Source organism: Euprymna scolopes, chromosome 23 (genome assembly GCF_053919585.1).
Source record: "Euprymna scolopes isolate OS-2025 chromosome 23, ASM5391958v1, whole genome shotgun sequence".
Lineage (NCBI taxonomy): Eukaryota > Metazoa > Mollusca > Cephalopoda > Sepiida > Sepiolidae > Euprymna > Euprymna scolopes.
Window position 1 is genome coordinate 96,720,396 of NC_136504.1, and position 14,887 is coordinate 96,735,282.

A 14,887-nucleotide genomic window follows, 5' to 3' on the forward strand; every position below is an offset into this window, starting at 1 on the left:
TTAAGGCAATTGTTCGGGCTGCTGTGAGGAAGGCGGACTCTCTACTGTGCTAAAAGGATACTCACACCTGAGAATATCCTATATTTTACAAGGTCATGATTCGCCCATGCATGGAGTATTATTTCCACATCTGGGTTGGCGCATCTGCTATTCGTCTCTCGCTCATGGACAGGACTTTTTTATTTGGAAACAATACCATGTTTTTCAATGGTTTAAATCTGTTACGTTTATTTTTTGTACGGTATTTTTTCTTGCAAAGTAGAATGCAATGTTTTCAAAGGTTTGAACTGTCCGATCGCCAAAACGTGTCATCTTTGTGCCTGTTTTACAAGTATTTCAATGGTAAGAATTCTAAAGAACTCCGAGCACTAGTGCCCCCTCGATGACAATATCGTCGACATCACCGACCGGCAGCAAAATCCTACCCCTACACTGTAGAGATCCTTATATTTCCTACAGCCGAAGCCTGCCGTACTGTGAAATTCCCCTCACGACCCCTGCTTCTTTGACTGCACTGAAATGCAGAAATTCAAGTGTAATGTGAATATACATCTTGCTGCTCAACCCCATGAATAGTATCTCTGCAAACCTGGTCCAATATAGTAGCCTTTCACAAATAAGTGACCCCGTGCTTTGTTTGGGGTGAAACGTCAATAAGAAAAATGTTCACCGGTTATGGTGGCCGATAGTTCCGTTACGCCATAATCTTATTAAGAGCATTAGAGACTGACAATTTCAGTAAGTTCTAGTCGCAAACGTAGCCAGTGTCCACCGGTTCGCATGAGTAATCGTCTCATACACCACTACTGTTACCCCGATTAACAACTGTAGTTTATTTATTGTATTTTTAGGGGATTTCCTTTACCGAATCTCTTCTAACTTTGTAGTATGCTTCCACTAGGCACCGCCGGTACAGGGATCCTGCTAGTGTTAATTATTCCTATAAATATCCTTGGGTATATGCCTTTTAAAAGTTACCTTTTGGAAGTTAGTGTTAGCAAGTTTTTAGAATGGGGGCTCATTTGTTGAATGTTAAGCCTTATTTAAAAACACAGAAAGTACTCTTCACAGAACGACAATTTCATATTCAAAAATTCGTATTAATTGATAAATTTTTTAAACTAAAAAATAAAATTATCTGAGGAAGTGAGCCGTCGTCTTGATCCGTCATGTTTAATAAATAAAGGGAGATAACTAAATTCGAAATAATATAAAAATCGGCCATGTAATGGCTACGATTTACTATTAAAATCGTTTAAAATATTTCAAAATATGTCTATACAAAAACAATGCCTGTTGTTCAATTTGTGTATTTCGGAATATGACATTGGTTTCATAACGGGTACATATGTTTTTGTATTGTATTTGTTTTTTTTTATTAGTTTGAACTCTGGACGGGAACTGTTCATTTTACTATTTAGATATGATGTCAACTGATCACCCACCTCCTGACCAGTAAGCATTATTGCTTAACACGTCTCTAGACCACAATTGAAAATTAATTCAATTGATAACAAATGCATACTTTGGAAAACATAACTTTTGAACAATTATTGTTTTTTTTTCTTACACCCAAAATATTTTACAAGCAAAATATATCCTTCAAATATGTAACTTAATTAGAATGCAGTGTTTATTTTACATTACTCCGAACTTATTTAAATTAACTTTTTTTTAAATTTTAAATACAACTTTTTTTTAACAGTAGTAGAAATAATAGGTTCTTATTAAAAACTAGCCTGGGTGCCCGACGTTGCCCGGTTGTTTGAAGGTGTGTATTGAGCAAAAAAATAAATAAATAAAAGGCAGATCGAACACGTACAACGAAAGAGTAAAAGAACGTAAAAAAACGTGACGTCTTTGCCATTGCGTCCATCGCCAAAACGGAAGTGGGGAAGGTTGATAATTAAGGCTAGTCAATCGAAAAGAGGAGATGACTTTGGAAAATGTCGGCGAAAAAAGCGACCCCTCCTTGTATGAAAGTGCCAAGATCAAGGTGAAGAAATAAATGTTATCAGCCAATTTTTGGATATTTATCGTCCGAAGGGTCGCGCCTCCAAACGATACCAATCTCGTGAAAATTGCCTCTATCGAAAGCTTTAGGCAGGCTTACAAACATACATACTCTCACCTGTCTCTTTAAATATATGTATATACATACAACAGACAGATAAGATTTTTATTATAAACAAGCGTGGGTGCCTGGCGTTGCCCAGCGTTCCCGGGTGTTTGGAGGTGTGTGTTGAGCAAAAAAATAAAGTGATAGTTGGCAAGCAGGCTCGAACCCGTACGGAAAAGGAGGAAAAGAACGTAGAAACATCCCTAACGTCTTTGCTGTTGCACCCATCGCCAAACCGGAAGTGACGTAGGTTTAAATTGACGTTAGTCAATCGAAAAGAGGGATGACTTTCGAAAATATCGGCGGCAAAGGCGGCCCTTCTTGTAGAAACGTCGTCAATTGAGGGTAAACGTATTGGTGTTTTTAGCAATTTTTTCCATATTTGTTGTCCGAAGGGTGAAGCTGCAAAACGTTTACAATCTCGTGAAAATCCGTCGCCTCTGCCGAACGTTTAAGGCAGACACATACATACATATATTTAAACAAACAGGTGAGATTTATATTATACATGTCAACATGTAAAAAGAGGGAGGCGCCTCTGCATCTCGGAGTTTTGTTTATTTTTAATTGAAAAAATGTAAATACAAAATTTGTAAAAATGGTTTGAGATTTTATTAAATGAAAATATTTTTATTTGTTTGGAAATGAATGACGTTTGTGTTTTGATTTGTTTCTACGGTAAAGATTTGTTTTTTTTTTGTTATTTATGTGTAAACGACCTTGACATTTAATATAAAGATAAAATGTTTTTTTTTTTTAAATATATTTTTGTAAGTTTAACGTAGAGGAAATCATTTGTTAGAAATTGATTGTGTTGAATATAAAAAAATCGTGATGTGTTAATGCATTTTACATTTCATTTTCTGTTATGTTATCTCTATATAAATAAAATGAACTCATTTTTTCCCGTCGGATTTTGACCTTAATAGGATTAAAAATCAAGATATTTCATGCAAATATAATATGCACAAACGGCAGAACAATATCTGAGGTGTGTTATAGGCTTATTATTTCTCAAATTCCTCGATACTCTTAGATTTCTATACTTTTTCTGCTGAGAAGTCACGGCCAAAATCGGTTAAGATCAATGGAAGTGGTAAAATATTTTCTCTCTAATAAATTCCTCCCCCCCCCCCGCCACCACTTAACACCGTTTGGGGATCGTTCACAAGGAACAGTTGAGAAGAGAACACCGGTTTGGCTTCGTAGTTCTTTCATGTGAAGTTATTTAAAATCACTAAACTAAGCTGCAGTGCTCTGTGGTGTAGTGGTTAGCGTGCTGGACAATTCACATTATATTTTCACGTTCGCGCCGACCTACCGTAGTCTTTTTTTTTTGTTTTTTTTCCTAAATAACTGGAATGGACTTTTCTTGGTGGCCGAACTGTTAACGTTGCAGATGTTTTTTTGGGGTTTTTTTTTTTTTCACACTTTATTTTCCTACTTTTACTCATGACTCCGGGTTTGATCCTTCCTACTTACCTACCATAACATTTTTTAAAACTCCCCCCCCGTCCCGGAAACAAACACTCGGGCAACGCCGGGCACCCCCGCTAGTTGGTTTATAAAGCAAACTCGTTAGTATGTTCAATTGTATGATATAGAAACGATGTGAGCAAAAACTTTATACTTAGATGGAATAGGGGTTAACAATGATCATCCAGGCTGTTTTCCCAGAGTAAGGTTCTTTCATTGCACTATAGTTGGGTTGACCTTTGCGATCGTTACAAATGCAAACGATTCGGCTACACTATTTCTCAGCATGGGGTCATCTGCTATGTTCACCGCGATAATAAATCTAACTCAGGACAACATTTAAGTTTTTAAACTTAGTTATTTTGTTTTAGTTTTGTTATTTATTCATGCAATTGTGAACTTTTGTTATTGATCTTATTTAAATTTTACTAAACTTATTTTTAGTCGCGTGCAAGCGACTCTATAAGTCACTCCGTCGGTCGGTCAGTCCGTCCGTTGGTCGGTCCGTAACACATTTGTGCTTGGCCTTTTTGGTTAAGATCAAAGGTCTGTTAATAGATGCTGTTCTTAGCTTTTTAAGCTTTTCTTGGCATTTTGGCCAAGACTAAATTGTAGTATCTGTCTTACTACATGCTGTACTTATTGTGATATAAAGTGGGGGATCACTTTACTCTATTAATTTAAGGTAAAATGATTACCCACTTTACAACCAGTCAGTCTCAAAGCCATTCAAGGCATTATCCAAATCAGTCAAGTTGTTTTTGAAGGATTCCAGTTATTTTTAAAGCATTCAAGTCATTTTTAAGGTAATTAAATTCATCCTTAAGTTCATTAAAGTAATTCTAAGTCATTTACTTTTTATTTATTTAAGTCATTTTAGCCCATTTTTCGGTCATTTTAGTTCATCTTTAAGAATGTCATGTCAATCCTACATTCACGCATTCATTCATTACACGAGAGCACGCGACTAATGGCTATCGGCCTTGTTTTAATTAAAACCGACTTGGATGGTTGGTTGATATTCCTCTTATCCTCTAAAATAGTTTATATTTATGAAATCGCGTTTACGTCCCTTTTATTTCTTGAAGTTTTATTGGAAAGTACCTTAATGATATTATTCAAAATATCTATATTACTTCAACTGCAGCTTTGAAAGAGGTACTCAATTTCTTAATGTTTAGCGTATTTTGGATACGTTTAGATCATGCGGAAGCATTTGGACTGCAAGTCGTAGTAATGTGCGAGACACATGTTTTTCTCTGCTATTCACGATCCATGTCTACGAGCACCATTATTGATAAGATCTTGATTGGAATTTCTAAGAATAATACTGCGAGAATGTTTTCCTTGTTTTTACAAATGCTTCCTTGCATTCTGTTGTCAAAACAACTCAATTATTGGTGACAGCAAACACTGTATATTTAGAATATACACATCGCAATATTTTCTTGCGCGAAGAAATCATTGTTATCATTTTCCTCCATTCAAAAACGCGGTCATGTGTTGAATTACAAAATAAGGAGCGACATTTTTTTAATATTTACAATTAAAATAAAAAAAAAGGTGAAGGAAAGAATAAAAAAATTAAGTTCATAAATGTTTTAGAAAAAGTGATGGTGATCTTTGAAAAGAATAAAAGGGTAATTAATTTTTTTATATATACGAGTATTAGCAAAAATCAGAATGTTAGTATTTTTTTCTTTTAAAGAGTGATGACAAATCAGCTAAGACAAAATAGTTTTTGGAGAAAGGAAAGAGAAATTAAATTATGCCAGTGAAATTCACTGACGAAAACTTCCATATTGACAAAGTGAAGAAGGAGAAAGTAAACGTATGGTGACATTATAGACAAAAACATTATTTATATTTAATTGGAATTCATTATTTAACAACTTATTTCTTGTGTACTTTTATCCTCATTCTTTTTAGTTGTTGTTTTATGACGTTTCGGTCAACTATTCCTCTGGATTTCGTCAGGGGGTAACCACCACATAATAAAAACTCCGAACTGCATCCTTAGCAATTACTGCCTTCCATAGTTGTCTCCTAACCACGTTTTGGCCAAGTAAGCCTCTGGCCGGCTTTGGGTAGGATTGAAGCCGCTATCCTAAGAATTCTCACCTGGAACTGTTGAGATTCAACGTCTCTATCCACTGCACCACAGACCCCGAAGGGCGATCAAGGTTGGATTATTTGGTCTTACAAATCCACGTTTATTTATAATCTGATCTTCCATGGTCATGTCTGTACTGAATGGTGTATATATATATATATATATATATATATATATATATATATATATATGTTGTATATTTATCTAATAAGAGAGACGTCGTGTGATCGTGTAATGGTTCAGCCTATTTGTTCATATGCTCTTGTGTGCGCGTGCGCGGTACATGTATTTTTGGACATACCTTCATGTGTCGTGGATGTTAATCTACCTGAATTCATCTCGTGTCTTGGAGGAGGGACGGGAACATTTTTTGGACGAAGATTCATTCACTCTAAACAAGGAATTGGTTTTATAGTTTTTATTCATCTTCCAGATGTCGACCGAAGAAGAATGGAAGTGAATCTCTGGCCTGCGTGGTTTCATTTCTTGGTCTCATTTCCACACACGTCAGCGTCCTCCAGCCCCCCAGTTAAGGGGAGGATACAACTGTTAAGCTGTCCGTTGCCTTCTATGTCCAAAACCCAATCTCTTCGATTCAGCTAACCTGATCACGTGACTCACAGGCATCCGATCAGCTGACCCTCACTTTCAGTAAACGCGTCTACAATATAATTTACACACCTCCCTCTTTTCTCAATCCATACTCTAGCATATATTATTTAATTGAATTCATTATTGAGATGAGTATTATTTATTAATCGTGAAACAACAACTAAGAAAGGGGATAATAGTTCGCAATAAATAATTTTTTAAAATTCCTGCTAAAACATCTTCGTAGGTCAAAAAATAATTAAATTCGATAATGCATGAATTAAATAATATCCTGTTGTATTTTCCTCAAACAATAAACCGTTCTGTTTCGTTACTAACTGCTCCTACCATATCTTGCATACTCGATACGCTACTAACACCAAACTCCTGGCTCCTATTTTTTTCTCGACTAACATTTTGTCTTCGTTGTCTGCGCTTACGTACTCCACCAACTACTCTTACATATGGTGCATAAATATGTACTCACTTATCTTTCGTCCATATTCTCGAATCCCATCTATTATGAACACCTTCGACATTTCACCTATATACAACCCCTTATCTTTCGAATAAAGCTTTTATAGACCATAGGTTCAAATCTTTTGAATTGACAAAAATATTCTAGTTTGTAGATATGTTTCTTTTCAAACTGCGCCATGCGATGCTTGACCACTATTTCTATTTTATCTCAAGTGTCATGTTTTAAACTGCCTTATGTGTATCTTAGGGATAACGTAGTAAAATAACTGTAAAACCAGAAAGTATATATATATATATATATATATATATATATATATAGAGAGAGAGAGAGAGAGAGAAGAGGATATGTACAGAGATAAATGTGGTCATCCACACACAGTACTGTGTCGTTGTATCACAACGCATCAGTGCAGCTAGACTCGCACCTTTACCTAGCCGAAGATTGAACCTAGAACCATCGCGTTGAGAATCCCATCGATCCATGGGAGCGGCACCCTCAAATGTTATCAACAAATGTCCACTTCAAACAAATATTTGTCCACAACTTCCAAGTACTTACGCTGATTGTCTTTGTTTACAAACAGCGAGCCTCACATTTACAGCAAATTATGTAACGGGTGAGATCATTTATGACAGTGCTCTACCTAAAGAGGGGGAGGGCTTAATATATATATATATATATATATATATATATATATATATATATATATATGTATGGAAAAATAAAAAGGAACAAACCGTATTATATGTGCATCAACGTTTCGTCTTTATTTCGAGACTTCCTCTAAATAAAGACGAAACGTTGATGAACACATAATACGGTTTGTTCCTTTTTATTTTTTCTATTTTGTCGGAATACTATTTCCATTATTTTCATCATATATATATATATATATATATATATATATGTGTGTGTGTGTGTGTGTGCGTATATGCTTTAATGCTCTTTCAGTACTGTAGTGGCGCATGTGTCTGATAAGCTGCTAAGTTCATGTATCTATTTAGACGTAACCAACCGTTTCAGTTTCCCAGATATACGTTGATATATATATATATAAGAACAAGTAGTTGATAAAACATGTTAAAAATACTTTGAAAAAGAATTAAAAACATTTAAGTTTAATAAGGAAGCAGAAAATAAGTGGATAGTCCTTAATCTGTGGAGTTTCGATGAAATAATATATATATATATATATATATATATATATATATAAAGCTGAACGTGTGTGTGTGTCTGGTCACGAATAGTCTACTATATGGTTGACTATTCTAGAAAACTGATCACGTATAATGATAGAAGATGTATCGAGACACAGAGATGGTAATGTTTAATCTGTCATAATGATGATTGATTAAAATTTTGGGGTCTGCATACGCGCCTGGTCCACAAAGTATGGAAATAAAAAATGTAAATTTAAAAAAAAATAGGTTTACAAGTGTTTTTGATATAGATGTTAATAAGAATACTTTGATAAGTATGTTTTAACTTAAATAGGAATGGTATAATAAAATTGTGGGGTATGCGTTCGCGCCTGGCCTCCATAGAATGGAAATAGGCACAAACTTTAATAAAGACCTTTCATATCTATCTGTGTAAGTATACTTTGATAATTATGTTTCTGTTTGAAGAAATATGGTATAATAAAATTATGGGGTTCTCGTTCGCGCCTGACCCTCATAGAATGGAAATATGTCACAAAGTTTTACAAGTTTTTTTTTAATATAGATCCACAGAATAGTATGCTAAGTATTTCAGTGTGAGTAAGTATGGTATAATAAATTATGGGGTTTATCTATTGTATTTTTACTTAATTGTTTCCGACACTGACTTCATATCTCCCCCATACTGTTATAAATATACATTAAATAAATTAATGTTTAAAACGTAGAATGTTGCAGCCATTTCCGGGACTGACTCTGTAAGCCCCACCACACGGTTAAAAATATGAATGGAATATAGTAATGTTTAACTTGTAAACGGTTTCGGCCATTTCCTGGACTAATTCCATATCCCCCACCTCACTGTTTTAAAAACGTACATGAAATAATGTAATGTCTAAATCGTAGACGGTTTCAGCTTTTAATATTAGATAAAGTAATTTTGAGATCGTAAACTGCTTCAGAACTTTCTTGTCCTGACTCCGCATTCCCACTACTTTTAAAAATATGTATGAAATAAAGGATTTTTGAGATCAGAAATTGCTGCTTCAGCCATTACCGGGGCTTACTCCATATTCTCCTCCCCACTTCTTAAAATATATGCTGTGTCGGTTATTTTTTATTTTATTTTGGGAGGAGGTAATGCCTGGTAGAGAACTATATTGCGCTTATTTGGCCTTTTGGCTAAGATCAAACAGTAGTATTTGTTCTGACGCAGCATATCAGCGAAATCATCTACTGGCCCCCTCTCCATGAACAGAAAAAGTGATGGTAATGCTTGGGAGAATGAACAGGCACTTAGTCCCCACGCGCCAACTTCACCTAAAAAAAGGTTTGGTAATCCCTGGTAGCCTCCAGAGTACTTTTTAAAGTAACATAATCGTGCGTGTCCTTCCTCCATCATCAACACATGACGTCACTTCCGGAAAATGATTCGGCAGTTTTTCGAAATAGATGATTTTATTATAAATTGTTTATAGTTTTGTTTAATATGCGTACTACACTGTAGAAGCACCTTATTTAAAATTCATGCTATTCAAAAAAGAAATATTTCAAAGTGCAGCTAGTGATTAGGCAACACTTGCTTTACAATAAACTAATCAAGAAATTGGATTGAGAAACAGATCTTAATGTTAACTGATACTAAATTAAAATAGAGCTAATACATGTCAGTTTCTTAATAAATTGTATGGTGAATGTACAGAATAGTTTAAATAATACTTTCTCCTCCCCATAATAAAGATTGGCTTTCTAAATAATAACGTTATTTCAGCACTGTCCGTATTCCGTGTGTCATCCCTCTCCTCTGTCTTAAAATAATGTATAAAATTAAGTAAATATGAGATCGTAAAAAAGATTTATAAGTTGTTTTGATAATTACAAATTTCAAACAGCGAATAAAATGTACGTATGCTTTCGTTTTTTGTATACAAAAATATAAAAAATGAGTTGGTGTCATTAGTTAGAATTGAAATTAAAAAGAACCGAGCGTTCCTATCTGAGAAAAAATGAAAGTACGCGCGTGCGCATACAAAGCAAAATGTCAGCTAATGTTTAATGAACATTTTACATGTAAATTTGCCGATGTCTGGATGCGATATACATGCATGAAAGCAAAGATATTATTCGCTATAAACCACCCTTGGTGCATGAATACTGAGAATTTCAGTGCTATGTGACCAGTAATTAATAGGTTAACTGTTAGATATTTACACACACACGTCCACTGTTTTATTTATATAGATATGTAATAAAACAAATAAAAGGAGATATGTAACTTTATTTTCTATTCTTCTGCCTCGGAATCTATTACCTATTATGCAGTTCTCAAATAAGTTCCCTCAATTAACCACGTAACTAGATTCGGTCTCAAGTTGGCTTATGAAGGCGTTTTTCATTTAGAAGGAATTAACATTAAAATCGTTTCACCTGAAGATTACATTTTGAAACTCCGCTGTGAATAATTAGCCAATCACGACTTACCTCGTGGGAAATCATATTCTCCTTCCAGAATGCGAAATATTTCGTTATATTCGCAATGTCAAAATCTAATTATTTTTACGAATGACCTATTAAGTTATACTTGCTATTTGCTTTAACTTTATGAAGAAGTCGACTGGAATAATTATAAGTCACATACAAGTTATTAATTCTAGACAACCAATTAGATTCCAAATAAGATTTATTATCTATGATGATTTTGTCTTATCAATATGAGGTTGTGATAATTTCAATAATAATCTCTCATAGTTTTTGCCGTGTTAACGATTTCTCACTGGTAAACAAAATTAATAAATGTACAATCAAGCTGATATTGACTCGAATTGCTTCAATATTTTTTCATAATGCTAAACGTACTCTAATGAATTATCTGATCGTGACTAACAGCCAACCAGGATCAAATAATGACATTTCTGTTAATCATAATAGATTTATACTTTTATATAAACCGGCTATTTGGTGTTCGTCCTGCTTATTTTCTTAGTAGCTTAAGTAGTCAAACCGTTGATTGTTAGTTATTAAATTCATTATGTGAAGATGTTTTCTGAAGGCTAGACACATTACATTGTATTATAATGTGACAGCTAAGAGAAAACCTATGCCATAACATAAAAATATGAGAGGCCACATACATGGAAGAACCTATTATTCTTAAAAGCAAGCAAATGAGTTTACACATCTCTCCTCATCCATCTCAGAATGACACTCAATCAACGCAGAAACTGTTATATTGATTAGGAAGTGTTCATTTTAATAACAGGGATATCAATAGCTCTGAACCATAAAACCAGAATTAGAGATGTTAGTGTCCCTATTTAGCAATTTGCTCCTTTCAGCATGCACATTACGGATCATTTCGTCAAGTGAAAAAGAGAAGAGATATGTTGGTTTAAGACAAAACTCATAAATCTCTAGTATAGAACGTCCGTCGAGGTCGATTTTGAAACTAAATTTCAATGACTGAAACCTTCGACGTGGCTGTTACATGAATGTCTCCGTATTGTAAAAGAGAACAATGCAGCACAAATAGATAGCTAAAATTATTTCCAGTACCTCTTCTGACTATGATTAATATCCTTAAATTGATTTTTTTCACAAATATGATACGCCATGGACGATATCCCACAAGTTGAACTACGGCTACCAGATCAGACTGTCTGAAGATATTGACTTTTAGAATCTGATGCACCGTACATCAAAGGCTTTTGTCACTTTATCTCTTTGCAAAGCAAAAAAAAAAAACATTCTCCTTATCCTTACTCCTTTTTCCTTTTATGCTCTCATTCTCCGACCCAGACAGTAGGACATCAGATTATGCTTCCTTACTGTCCTCCTACTAGGATTAAAAATCCCTCAATGAGACCACCTTTTGGTTGTGTGCGGTGACCCGTGATTTTGAGGGACGGGATCGTGGTGGTTGAGCAGACCTTAACCTAGGAACAAAGCGGACGTGGTCATGCAACACACCACTTTGGCACTTAATTGGGCTTTCCGGGCGGTCAGAGAACCTCGATCCGATCAATAGGTTAGTTATGTAATTCAGAAGATAAAATCAACATCCGCACGAACAAAAAAGCATCACAAAAAATTCTAACTACTGCATTAGACGACAGCAGCTTGAGGGTAAATCGGTTTGAAGAAATGGGTATATGACATTGTCGCACTACTCCGACTTTTCTTACTATATTATTGGGCCGTGAAACAAAAAGGAAGAACAAGTGCTCGTGGACCACTTCAAATGCGTGTATTCCGCTCCCTTGTGTGTCGTACGAGGGTGAACAGGTTTCTTTCCTCGTATTTCGCATTAAACTGGACTTCGTGCCTTATGGAGAGCAGGGGCGATGATATTTAAAGGAAAAGACATTCATGGCAACAAAATCAACCAGGAGACCTCACACAGTGTCCGATTTGGACACTTAAAATTCATTAATCTTGAAGCATTGATAAAACTATTTTCATTTTTTAATACAAAGGGCAATTTTTACAAAAATGACACCTAACGCAGTCAAAAGTTAACGAAATAGAACAATGTTAGTGGAAGTAGAAAAAGATATGCTGATTTTCTACTGAAAGTAGAAAAATTCAGTGATAAAAAATTAAAAGCTATACCCTTTTTAAAGAAGCGCATAAAATTTAAATAAGAAAAAAAAAAACTCCCTTCAAAGTAGGCGAATATCATTAGATAATAATGCAATTTTGTGCGTTAATGAAATGCTCTTTCAAATGTGTGAACATAACGCCAAGACGATAAAAAGATAAACGCTTATGTTAAACCGAATGAAAGTAATTCTGCTTATACTGAAAAGGATAAAACACAAGTTCGCACATTTGTAATTAGGTGAACTGCCTTTATAGATCGTGCTGTTTATTCATATAGCAAAACTATAGACGTAAACTATAGAAAAGATAAACATCTAGATAGATAAAACATTATATATATATATATATATATATATATATATATATATATATGTGTGTTAAAAAGTCCGTGTATGCGTCTACAATAGTAATTTTCAGATTATGAGAGATTTTGGAACCATGAAAACGATGTTAGTTTTTTTTTATTTAAGATTTTTTTTTTTTGTATTTCAAGTGGAAAATGAATGTATCTAAGGGTGATATTCGAAACAAAGTACTATCCAGTTGTTCAATTGTCTAAATCAAAATGGAAATAAAGGTTTTATATTTACAAAAAATAATATCCATTTTAAAGAATGGAAACATTAACCTAAACCTACATCCTTAATAATACACCAAAAGCCCCCAAAAGATAGGAATTGGTTATTTAGTTAAAAAAGTAGAATTATTTATACCAACCCCCTAACGATGTCAGAAAGTTGTACACCATGACGATGTATTTTACAACCGACCAGCGTGTTGCAGATGTGCTGAAAACCCCGGTCATAACTCAAATGAATGTATAAACACATGCAAATGTGCAAATTGTGGAGATAACCACCCTACCTATGCAACAGTCGGTGATATATGGATAAAAGAAAACGGTAAAACAAAAGCAAAACATTTCATTTAATACTTAAAAACAAATATACAAGCCGTTACAATAACATCATTACACAAAGCAATGACCATCTGCTCACTTTATATATCACATTTATCGAATGGAACAATAGATGAAATAGAACTAAACGATCAAATACAACAACTACCAAAACCTTTTTTACGATTGGGCGACTGTACTAGCTATAACGAACTATGGATCAGTAAAAAATAAGAGGCCAAATCATTGAAAAAAAATCAACCAAACCAGTTATTCAACTCAATAAGAAAGCGAAAACGTACTATCAGCAATATACCTAGCATTGTGACCCAACCATATACATGAACTATAGCTGGAGAACAAACGACGATACATGTGGAGGCGAACATTTCCTAATTATACTGGAAAACGAGAAGTCAAAATTAGAGAATAAATTGCGTCACTAGAATATACAAAAAAGAAATTGGTAAAAATTTCAAAACGCATGCCAACATAGATTAATACCCGAGTAACTCGGAATGCATTATTTCCTCCATGCGCTACTTTTTATTGCAGAAGAGAACATACCTAATATTTCTTCATCCTCAAAATTAAACTCTGATTTAATAAATAGTGCAATAAAGCCGTATGCATAAGACGTGCTAACTTAAGAATATTTTTTTAATCCAACAAAAAAAAATTTGGACATCTACAAAAACATCAGAGCTAAAGCACAGAAAATTATCAAAGAATTAAAACGGAGCACATGGTAAAATAACGCATCAAAAGTAAGTAAAGCAGAATAAAAGGAAGAACAACAAGAAGTACACGATCAAACACCTCATATGCAACGACATGAATATCATCGACAATGAAAGGATTACAAAAATACAAGACCAACTTTCAATTAATTCATGATTTAAAAAAATAAAATGTCAAGTTATCAAACAAAACGAAGAAAGAAAAAACTAACTTCAAATCAAAAACTAAAGAAAAGTTCAACCCTTTAACAGCACAAAACTAAAAGAAGCAATACACAAATCTCATGATAAAGCAGTTTGCTCTGATGAAATCCTTTATCAATTTCATAAACTACCAACACCATTTCTGGACTGGCTACTACAAATATGTAATAAAAGATGGAAAATAACATTATCCAAAAAACTAAAAGCAGACTATAGTGGTCCTAATACTCAAGGTCCTGGATATGAACTTAAACAATATCCAGTGGTGAGGCTCCCAGCTTGCGAGCTTTGGGGAGTTTGGAGCCACCCTTTAATTACCATTGCTCCCAGGTCCACTCTGACCCGGAGTGGTAGTACCTGTTAGGGTCTCAACTATGGGTTAAATAGAAACCGACTTGAAAACAACAATTTTTTTTCTTCAAAATCATTGGATTCGGCATTACATAACCCGAAAAGGGTTGATATGCTGTAAAAAACAACCGACCGACCAACCTAATACTCAAACC